Source organism: Ahaetulla prasina, chromosome 4 (assembly GCF_028640845.1).
Source record: "Ahaetulla prasina isolate Xishuangbanna chromosome 4, ASM2864084v1, whole genome shotgun sequence".
In the NCBI taxonomy this organism is placed as follows: domain Eukaryota; kingdom Metazoa; phylum Chordata; class Lepidosauria; order Squamata; family Colubridae; genus Ahaetulla; species Ahaetulla prasina.
Window position 1 is genome coordinate 102,124,846 of NC_080542.1, and position 12,440 is coordinate 102,137,285.

The 12,440-nt window shown below is 35.1% G+C and overlaps 1 protein-coding gene across 11 annotated transcripts in view; it reads right to left on the minus strand.

Annotated features, from left to right (window-relative positions):
- The window catches only part of CREB5 (cAMP responsive element binding protein 5), a 275,297-nt gene that overhangs the window by 203,350 nt on the left and 59,507 nt on the right, over positions 1–12,440 (minus strand). For all 11 annotated transcript variants that reach the window (XR_009155127.1, XR_009155128.1, XM_058183481.1 and 8 more), the window contains one exon: positions 2,031–2,127. The gene's annotated coding sequence lies outside the window, so the exon portion shown is untranslated. The remainder of the gene's footprint in view (positions 1–2,030; positions 2,128–12,440) is intronic.

Here is a 12,440-nt window from a genome sequence, read left to right on the forward strand (position 1 = left end):
CTCATGCCATTCTGGACAAATGGCTCTCCAATATTATCTTAAAACTCTCCAGTGGTGGAGCACCCACAGCTTTTGGAGGCATGCCATTCCACTGATTAATTGTATTCAATGTCAGAAAATTTTCCTTAGTTCTAGGTTGGCTCCCTTCTTGATAGTTCCCATCCATTAGTTCTTTTCCTGCCCTCAAGTGCTTCAAGGAACATCTGAGATTGTCACCAGGTACCGAGGGGCTGTGACAGCTCCTCAAATATTGGAAGACATCCCTAACTGTAGACTTCAGACAAACCTTGGAGTACCCCACAAGAATGCTTTCCTCCATGTAGATATAATTCCATTGAGGACTACATATTGAGTGCAGTTGGTCAGCTGGTAATGATGCTGTCTATCCCACATTTTTTATCTTTCCAAGAAGTAGCTTGTAGTCTAAAATGTCATAAAAAGCCATAGCAATAGCACTTAGCCTTATATACTGCCTTTTAGTACTTTACAGCCTCTCTAAGCAGTTTTACAAAGTCAGCCTATTGTCCCCAACAATCTGTATCCTCATTTTACAATCTGAATCTGACCTCTGAAGGATGGAAGGCTTAGTCAACCTTGAGCTAGTGAAATTCAAACTGCCAAATTGCTGGCAGCTGGCATTGAGCAGAAGTAGCCTACAGTACTGCATTCTAACCACTGCGCCACCACAGCTCATGAAACTAATAGTATATTTTTTTTAAAGAATATTGATTGGAGGGACAGAAACCATACTGAATTGTTTTTCTATCCAAAGGCATACACTCCGTGGTAGTAAAACAAAAACAAAAAGGCTGTATTTCGTTTTATTTGGTATATAGTAAAGACATTATTTTTAAAAAAAGATATGATCATGGAATCTAGAACCCAGGACTAAGTAAGTATACACCACTATTGCATACAGTTCATTAAATCAGATAGGATAAAATCATTCTGCATTATTATAATACAGATGTGTTATGCGCTGTGTGCATGTGGGTGGGGAATTTATAGTTCCATTAGAGCAGTTTTCCAATTAATTTCCCACAGTATGGAGATATTCAAATGCTTTTCTGTTTTCCAGAATCTTGCCACTGTCTATCAGACTACAACTAAGCAAAGAATACCATATGCTCTAAGACAAGATTTTTCAACCTTAGAAACTTTAACATTTGTGAATTTCAATTCCCAGAATTCCGAAGCAAGCATGTGGGAGGTTCTTAAAATTACTGAGGTTGAGAAACACCTCAGATGTCATTTGGATTATCAAAACATTATAGACATTTTCTTTTGAAGTTTCTTAAGTCTAGTAATGGTCTTCATAACTATTGCATATCTACTCCTTAGTAGTTGTCAAAAGACAATGGTTGCATACATTATTTTTGCTGTTCATTTTCCCATATCTGTACATTGTTATGCCTATTCTGAAAGGATTTTATTCTCTCTGAGATTTATAAATTGTAATGCTCTTTTAGATCTTTCTGTGATTTAGAACATGGCTCCCTGAAGGACTGTCCTCTAATGTGCCTGTTTAGACAGATCTATCAAAGAATTTCCAGTTTTAAGCTTATTGTTAAGCAAAAAGGAACAGCTCCTAAATGTTATTCAAATTTCTCTTTGGAACACATCCAGTCTTTATTTTCTCTTTTCAAAAATGGTATCAAATAACAATGTTAACTTACCCTTTAGAATTAATAAATAATATTTACTGGTTTTTGAAAGCTTTACTGTCTTATTACTATATGATTTTTAAAACATATTTTTATTATTTCTATACCTCTTAGGTATAGAAAGAAACCTTTTTTAGAAAGATGGCATTATGACATTTTTAATAAATAATAAATACAATCATGCTTGCTACAACTAAATTGCGCTGGACGATTATTTTTAGAACTGCAATGTTAAACATGCATAATGTCTTTCTATTTTTAAGTTTTTACTACTGTTGTGAGAAATTTTGAGTTGACCATAGTCAGTGGGTGACTATGACCTACCATCAATTCACATGTCTTAAACTGATATGGTGGTTTGTTTACCTCTTAATATGAATACAATACAGATGAGTTAGTTCCTCAGGCTAAGAACCTTAGCAAAGGATCAAGTATTCTTCCGCCTTGGGTCAAGGTGATTAATCTACAAGATATTGAAAATAATGACATTTCACATTATCCAATACATTTACTTCAATATAAATCAATATAAATAAATAAAGGAAACCCAAATAATAAAAATCATTAGGACAACATTAAGCCAACCTATCAGAAATAAAGTAGATGTAATTTCGTTTGGTGATGCAGGTGACCGCGTTATTGTGGCCTGAACCTTCACTCCAACCGTATCCTTCATATTAAAATGATATGGCAGACATATGCACAAATATACAACTGCTTTGAAGTCAAGTTTAATATAATGGAATAGGGAAAGGGGAAAGATTTTGTCTAAATGAGCTTGACTATAGGGATTATTGATATTTCCGTATAATTTTCTCAGTCAAAATACATAAGTATTTTTTTTCTAGCCTCCTTCTGCAACATCTTTAGCCCCAAGATTTCTTGATAATGTATAATCCTGGTTCAAGCAAGTTTACTTGGTTTTTATTTTCAAAGATGAACTTATTTCAGCTAGGTGCTATGAACTGTTGGGCTAAACTGAATTTATTTATTTTATTTATTTATATATGTAGGTCTTTGGTTATTCGGGTTTTGTCCCGCGTAAAATTGGAAGTGTCTTGGCGACGTTACTTCCCAGAAGCACGAAGCTGAAGCCTGAAGATGACGAATGAGACTTTGTCGAAACGTCGCCAAGACACTTCCAATTTTACGCGGGAGAAAACCCGAATAACCAAAGACCTACATACAAACCTCAGAAAACAAATATATACACACACACACACACACACACACACACACACAAATATATATATTTGTTTTCTGATTCTTATTCGGGTTTCTCCCACGTAAAATTGGAAGTGTCTTGGCGACGTTTCGACGAAGTCTCATTCGTCATCTTCAGGCTTCAGCTTCGTGCTTCTGGGAGCAATGCTCGAACCCGAATAACCAAAGACCTACATACAAACACCCACGAAAACCTCAGAAAACAAATATATACACACACACACACACACACACACACACACACACACACATATATATATATATGTGTGTCTTTGGTTGTTCGGGTTTTCTCCCGTGTAAAATTGGAAGTGTCTTGGCGACGTTTCAACGAAGTCTCATTTGTCATCTTCAGGCTTCAGCTTCGTGCTTCTGGGAGCAAGCTTCAGACACATCCAATTTTACGCGGGAGAAAACCCGAATAACCAAAGATCTACATACACACACATATATACACACACACACACACACACACACACACACACACACACACACACACACACATATAAATATATATATATATATATATATATATATATATATATATATGTAGGTCTTTGGTTATTCAGGTTTTCTCCTGCGTAAAATTGGAAGTGTCTTGGCAACATTTCGACGAAGTCTCATTCGTCATCTTATTCAAAGTCTCATTCGTCATTTCGTTGAAACGTCAACGAATATACGCCAAGACACTTCCAATTTTACGTGGGAGAAAACCCGAATAACCAAAGACCTACATACAAACACCCGCGAAAACCTCAGAAAACAAATATATATATATATATATACTCATATATAATAAGCATATATATGAGTATGTAATAACTATATTAATTGGATATAATGAAAAGAAACAATAGGACAAAGTTAATTCACACATTCTCTGGAAAGGTTAATTCACACATTCTCTGGAAAGCAGGGGGGAAGCATTTGGCTCCACAAATTAGGTCTGCATATTGTTCATACATGTCTGATGTGTCTCTGATACGTATTTGTTCCAATGGCAGTTAAGGCACAGCACATGAGTAAATGTGAATATACTGGAATACACTTAAATATACAAGTAAAAATTAATAATAGTCCTGTTGTAAGACATAGCAAATTCTGTTGAACTATTAATTGAGTTATTCATCTGCTAACTTGATGGGCACATTTGTTAGAGATTAATGTAAAAGAAAATGTAGAATTTGACAGAGCCAATTACAACACAGTAATTAAGGAACGGGTCAGATGCCTAGTAGAATCTAACCAAGCTAGGCTAACCAAGCTAAAAGGGTGAAACCTCTTTAATAATTAGATGAGAGAGTGCTTGGAGTTTCAATAGACTAGGAAGTCAAAATGACAACATGAAGGTGTCCATTGACACTCAATTGGAGTAGGAAACTATTTTGCTATAAGTAGAAAGAGAGGGAGGGAGTTGGGAGAGAATCATTCTTCAGCCGTATCTATGCTTAATAAACATCTGGATAATATTAAACTTGATTTTGGTTAATTAGAACAGAATAGATGTACCTTTTGTGCAATCCCACTAGACCACAAAGAAACATTAAAAAAACAAATGAAGCAATCACCACTTTGTTGCAATGATCATCCTTGCAATAATTTTGAGAGTTTTTCCTCTTTGCTTTGCATAATATCCTTCTTGATAGCACAAACACAAATTTACCATCGCACTATCACTACTAAGGAATGGTGCGAAATAATTAGACTTAAGAAAGCTCATTTTGTTTTCCATCTTGGAAACTAAAACAAACATCAAAATAAAATATCCACAAAAATGTGTATGGCTTTATGGCTAAGAATATCACACAGGCTTGCTTCCTGTTCCAATGTTATTCTTGAAGTGGGCTGCAGTCAGAATCTGATTTTCATCGAGCTATTATTATTTGCAGCTGTGTGACCTTCTTAACCCTGTTTCGAAAGTGACATTTTAGCCCTTAGTTTCAAACTGGCTGAATTTTCAACCTTGTGATTAACCCTAAAATAAAGGACAGGCTAATTGTTGTGCAAACCTCCAGTGTAGGTCAGAAGCTCAGTTTTACATTTTTGCTATGTCTGTTTATCTGCCTATTCATGCATTCATGTAGAAACATACAAAGTTTTAGTGGAATGTGATATCCAGATGGATTTGCAGGAAAAAATATCTGACTATGAGTGAAGAAAAATCCTGGTTTCTCAGTCATCCAGGCCATGGTTTTCCCAAATTTGCCTTTTCAAAAGGCAACTGGACTTTTTCTGTTTTTCCTCAACGACGTCTCACTTCTCATCCAAGAAGCTTCTTCTAACTGAATATAAATCCTTCCATTCCTACCATCCAGACAGAACTGAAGAAGTTTCCTGGATGAAAATGAACTGTCTTCCAGGAAAAACAAAGAAAGTCCAGTTGCCTTTTGAAAAGCACCTTTAGGATATCTAATGCAGTATTTCTCAACCTTTACAACTTGATGGTGTCTGAACTTCAACTCCAATGTGTTGCGTGAAACCAGCCACTCAAGTTCATAAGTAATAGTTTATGAAAGAAGTGGGAAATCATGTTCTTTGGAGCCATCAGAACCAGTCCCAGATCAAGCCACTGAAATTTTCAACTGTTAACAGTTTAATTTGCCCCTACCATTTATAAAATAGTGAAAATGTTGGGCTTCATGCATATATTTTCCCTTGGATTCCAAACACTCCAAAATGCTTAAGCAAGCCCTTCCAAAATCTGCCTGAAACAATGGTTTAAATCATCAATCAGTGAAAATAACCCAATTGAAGCGCTCCAGACAAATGGCTGTCTAGTCTCTGTTTGAACACATGCAGTGAATCGAACTCCATGGTTTCTCTAGTTGTACTTTTGAACAGCTTACTCTCAGAGATTATTTTTCTAATGTTCAGTTAGAATCTGTCTTCTTGTAACATAAATATATGTAATAAAGTGGTAATTCTCTGGTTCACAATGGTTATTGTCAAACTCAATTTCATTGAAGGCCACATCAGGGTTGTGTTTGACCTTGGGGATTCAGGGAAGACATGGCCAGGGTGGGTATGGCTAGTTCAATGTCACTTGTGTCAGGGTTGCCTGTGGTGGCCTGAGTGCTCTGCCAATGAAAACAGTCTACCGAGCTCTGTTTTCAGCTGTAACAGCTTCCTGCAACCCTCTGCCAGCGAAAATGGAGTTCATGAGGGCCACCCACAGCCCTCCCGGGCTCCGTTTTCCCTGACAGAGGCACCACAGGCTGGTCCTTCACTATTTCCAGGGTGGCCCTGTGGGCCAGATCTAAGCACTCCAGGGCCGTATCTGGCCCCTGGGCCTTAAGTTTGATACCGCTTGTTTAGACAGCCCTGGAAGAGGAACAAATTCAGTTATAATTGCATTCTTTCAAGAACAAATTCAGTTGCAAATGCATTCATTACCATTGCTAAACAAATCAAGTACAGTGTGGAATTAAACTGAAGGTTTCTATCCAGATCATCATGCATCATTGCAGGTGTTTATCTTCATTCTAGAGACAAGGAGTACAACAACCGAAATCCAATTTTCGGTTCTGAGAATCCGGTCAACATTCTAAGACAGTTTCTTTCTTATAGAGAGGCCAAGAAACTGGCAATTGTTCTCCACACAGTAGTGGAGAAAATGTTAAAGAAAATACACTTTTGAGATACAACTTGGAGTGGCTCTCTGTCTAGTTTTTCCCATGCTGGCCAGGAATATTTGTGAAGGACTAATCCCAGTTCAGATCTAACAAATCTGAATCATTTATCTGAACTGTAAACTACCAGATTACACACACACGCACACACACACACACACACACACACACTGAATTTCATCCAAACTTTCCTCATACTTAACATCTGCAGCAAGATGTGTTTTGTTCAAACAATGCTAAATGCTTTTGAGAAAAGAAACAAAATAGGAAACAGGAATCCTTGCCTTGAAGGTGAAAAGAAAGTGAATATGTTTAAGCACAAAGCTTATGCCAGCTTGGAACCATAAAAACTATAATTAACTCCTACACTTGCATTTTAATTTATATTGTCAGTCAGATCTGTCCTGCTTTATATACAATAATGACCTACATATTTATATTTAAGTAGGGCGCATTCTAATAAAATAAAGTTTGTGTGTCACCAAAAGTAAGATATACATTTATTTACTATATAAAATCCACCATATATACATTATATAGTGTGTCTGGTTAGTATTCTAATATCTTTAATTATAATATTAATTCTATCTTCCAGAATATTAACTGTTTTGTGCCATTGCCTACAAAAATCCATGCCACAATAAGCTCATTAAACTCTCAAGACCATTAAATGCTCCTTAATGTTCTCTCTTTGGGCCATTAGTCCAAATTAATGGCAAATTTTCTAGAATTTGCCAAATAATACCATAGTTCAAAACAGAGAGACAAAGAGTTAGGCAAATTTTGTTACCAGCTTCTGCTTGTGTGAGAAAATCCTCACTTCAATTTTCAGGATCATTGCAATGAAATGGAGTATGGTATTTTCCTTCTGTCCAGCTAAAGTGTTTGTTTTAAAAACAGCCAGCATCAAGATTTCCATATGTAGACATAAGGATTCATTATTATACATGTGGCTGTTATAATTAAGGACCTGTCACAGATATTAAAATATTTCCAAGTGGCCTGAGTTCTTGGAATAATTCCACATTTGGAATTCCCTAAGTAGGTCTTAGCATGATCGAAAGCTGGCATTTAAATTTTCAATAATGCTTTGGTGAAATTGTATATAATTATATATACGTAGTGCCAATATACAGAAATGCAATCAAATTGGAGTATATTAAAAAGGAATGTCATTTTCTTATAAATGCATTTTTCCAAGAAAGATCCAATGGGTAAAAAAACAACCATCATCATCTCAAACAATAAAGAACATATAAAATACAGAGTACAGGTGCAAATAGGTGTAAGGTCTGTCCTTCACATTAACTGCAACTTTTAACAACCATCCTGCATTGTTTACTGTGGGATCTATATCTTAATTTGCAGTTTGAGATAACATTGTGTAAAAAGAAAATTACAAGGAATTAATTATAAGAACATAAAATAACAGAATGTGAAGAGCATTGCTATAATTTATATCAGAACATAATTCTGTTTAGTTCTTGCATTCTTTTTTCACCATAAGGCCAAATGTAATAGTACTTTACTTTGTGATCCCCAGCATATGCTTTTGGTGCTACATAATATGGCCTATAGCCATCATGATTAACAGCTACTGACAAACCTTATCTTCCAAGAATGTATTTTATCTCACTCTTAAAGCCAATCAGGCTTGTGATCTTCTCTACATACTATAAATTAAATAGGTACTGAGTGAAAAAGCTCATAATTAAATTTATGGAATTTGTGGCCAGAAAATATAGCAGGAGTTATACATTAAAAAGAGAAGCATGTTTAAATAATAGAATAAATTGTTATAAGCTTCCTAGTAGTGAATATCATATAGATATAGAAGAAAAGAAATTACATAAATTCTAACTAAATGTTATATCTAAGCTTAAGAACAAATTAGGAATATTAACTGGAAATCTAGAATTATCTAATGGGAACACACTGAATCTTTTTAAATTTTGCATGTTCAAATCATGGGTTTTGAAAAGAAGGATTTTTATTTGTTTAACTTTTGTGACTGGCATCAAGCTGAGGGTTGCTTTAAAAACCACTTGGAAATTGCAACCTTTACAGAATTCTGCAGTTTCTGTGTCAGCTGACTTCAGATATTGAGAGCATGTTACACTGACAATGTAGGCTCTGCAGTCACGTATTACCAATTCAGCTTCAGGCATAATCTAAGAATATTGATTTATATCTGCAAAAGCACAAAAGTAGTAGCCTGAATTAGCCCAGCCCACTAAAGCACTTGGGGAGGGCATATTCTCATCACCCCACAATTCTGGAGAGCGATGGGAGCCAAGGGTAACAAGCACTGTTTATCAGGGGCAATGCCAGTGACATGGAACAGTGCCCTCGGAAGATCAGTATATTACAGCCTTCTTTTTGATGACTTTCAGAGATTATTAAAAATTGAACTTTTCAATTGAACAGCATTTTAGTGCTATCTTTTTCTTTTAATTATTATATGACTAGTATCATTATGTGACTATTCTTATGTTGTTATCTCTGGTAGCATGGAAGGGATTTGTTATTGTTTTGTCCACATGACGGGTTTTATTGATAATTTTATAGCTCCTGTGTCTGTCATACCATCCAGAGTATTTAGAGTTATTCAGTCTGGAAATTTGACAGCTAAATCAATCAATAAATAACACAATTCCGAGTCATGTTCTTGAAACTAGATCAAATGCTTGAAAGTGATGGCGAAATTAAGGTTTTCCATTAACATTTTCTTGACCAAGCTATAATATTGGACCAAATTCATCTGAAATATAAATAGCAAAAAAAAAAAAAGACTGCAAGAGAAAGAATATCAAGAAGAGAAAAAAAGAGAGAAATAAATAAAAAAAGTTTGTGAAATTGAAAACTAAGAAATTGGTCTCCTATAACATTTGAGTAAATAATAGCTGTCCTACTAATAGCTTAGCAGGCATAGACTTAGCTAATATTTAAGTGAAAAACTACTAGGAAATTTCAGATATTTGAAAAAAAATCGTACAAGACTGTAAAAAAAACCATTTTTGCTTTATTTCAAGAAAATGCCATGAATCTTCAGGAACCAAACTTGACTTAAAAGAACAATTCCATATACCAATTACTATATGTAAGTCTGGCTTGCAATAATCCGGATGATTATTAGATGACAGCAAATAATCAAGGTTTTCTATATTCCTTTTTTTGCTATTTAGAATCATCATGTTTTGCATCTAAGAACTGGTTAAGTAGGGTTTCACCATATGTGGACATTCATGAAAGTCTTGGACGGAACCTCAAAGATTTATCAAAAATTCTCCAAGAATTCTAATTTATAATTTAAAAAATGGGGGAAGATGAAAAATATAAAAGTTTATCAGCTAACTTTAATTTTAAGTAAACACAATTAAATTTCAATTTTGTCTTTCCTGTTTTGTTAGGACAACCACTAGCCTGCCATTCATCTGCAAATGTAATCCTTGGCCACCAAAAAATATTATGCATTCTTGTTCTCTCATCTTTGTTCTTCAGCACTTCTTTAATAGCAAATATGGATTATCCCCTCTTATTATTTTGGAAACAGTTGTAAATTGGATAATCAAAGTTACAATCTATGCTGATTAATTTAACCTGTGGGAGTCATCTCAAGATTGCTTTGGCCATGGAATGGCGGGGAATTATATTTGTACTGTAAAGTCAGCGCTAAGTGGATGAACATCTCTGAGAAGTCAAAAACTGCTAGTAAAAGCAACAGCTGAGAGAGGAAAGGCATAAATCAGACCACTGACAACTTTTTTTAGATATACATACAAAACATGAGACACTTTCCAGTATTTACCAATAGGATGCTGTCAAAGGCTAGCCCTCATTTTTTACCAATGGATTTGTGGCATGTGGAGTTGTGCTCTTGTGAGCAACAAACATCATTACTGAATGCCAAGCAACTGTTCCTGTTGTTGTTATTTGTCTAAAACACAAGAATTTCTCTCCAAAAATAATATTGGAAGACATGATTTTTAACAAAGATAGTACTATAATTCCAGTATGTTAATTGCTTTAGTTTATAGTACCTAATGAGATAAAAGAATTTTCCTACCTTGAGTGCAAATAAATATTCTAATATTTAGGAAAAGGAAAACATGAAAGCTATCCTGGGGAAAAACAACAAAACAAGACTATTTTGCTGACTTTCATGCCAGGAGCAGATGCAGTGTTTTGTTTTTCAGTGCGAACTTTGAAAACATATCCAGGAATTTTTTGCCTTCTAGTTTATCTTAAAATATTTGTGTGGTTTCTAAAATCAGCAAGGAATAGACAGTCCTACAATTATGAAATGGGCTGATCTCAACTTGTTTCAAATACTCTACAAGAGAAACTTAATAAATCATTTTGTCCTCTTTAAAGTAAAAGTACTTAAAATCTTAAACAGGAGATTTGGGAATATAGTGTGATTATCCTGTGGCCATTATTCAATCTTCCCATTTTGTTTGGCAGAATGAAAATGCTCATAGGCTCAAGGTTATCTACCATGCTGGTATAAAAAAGAAACACAGAAAACTGCAAGGTCAATTACACTTCTGAATTATTGCTTTTCAACTGCCCACAACATCTACTTGAGTCCCCTAACTCATTTCTGGTATTTGGGGGAGGATGCCAGAACATAGCTGCATGGAGTAACACGGAGTCCACATACAGACAGAGGTTAGCTAATTGTAAGTTTATGAGATTCTGCCCCATGCTTTAGTTCCAACTAGTATGCTCTGCTTTCATTTTTTTAATCCAATAGGACAGGAATGCAAAATTCGTTATTGACCTCCAATTCCCGTAAGCGTTCAGGAATAATCAAGGTTAGAATCAATGGTGGGATTCCAGTAATTTAACAACGGGTTCTCTGCCCTAATGATTTCTTCCAACAACCAGTTTGCCAAATTGCTCAGAAAGTTAACCGGTTCTCCTGAAGTGGTACAAACTGGCTGAATCCCTTCATTGGTTAGAATTCAGCAACACTTAGAAAGCCATAAGTTTGAAGATTTATTTTGTGACTTTCTTGGAAAAAAGCATAAAATTGCTGATTTAGGATCAGAAATAAGTAACATACTTAACATACTTTCAAAAATGGGGGGAGGTGGCTTTTGTTTGTCACAAAAAAGCAATGCTAATATTATTATATTACTATAAAGTGTATTCCAAAAGACTGAGCTTAAATGCAAATTTTCCTGTTTAACTGGTTTGTAGACTGGGCTATAAATTATTCAGAGAACATATCCAGCTTTACTTCATAACTTCATAAAAGTTAAGCTCCAATTTTTACTTTGTTCTTGATAACTTCCAAATACATGCATGACAGGTGTCAGAAGCATATATGAGAACATGAAGACTTGACTCTTCCCCAGACATAAATAGCAATGCCACATACATTTTGCAGCCTTAGGATTAGAAAGTGTAAGAGAAGTGAATAAAAATTCGTTCAAATCAATAATTTCCATTTAAGGCTTAATAAATAGGTGCTCTTAGTTTTTCCTAATTCCTAATTTTTATACTATATGAATTTTATATTATATGAATCCAAATAACTTTCCTGTTAGTAAATGTATTCAGAAATCTCAGGGAGTGGACAAGATGTACTCAGCTCTGAATAATCCAGAAAATAAGACAGAGGCTCCCTCCACTTGCTAGACTTCCCCATCTCAGATGTATATAATATAATAAAAAATCATACTTGCACTGCTATGTGATGCTCACTTATACTAGGCAGTGGAGAATGCAAAAATAAAGGGACATGCCACCTGTACCCTCAGTTCTCATCTCATCTCATTAGCTTTTGATTAATGTTGGCTTTCTATCCCATCAGGATGGTATACAACACACAGCCATCATTTTTCCCTCAGAACAATGATCCTATGAAGCAGATTGACCTCAGGGAACATGAATAGCCCCAATCAATCAGTGAGTTTGC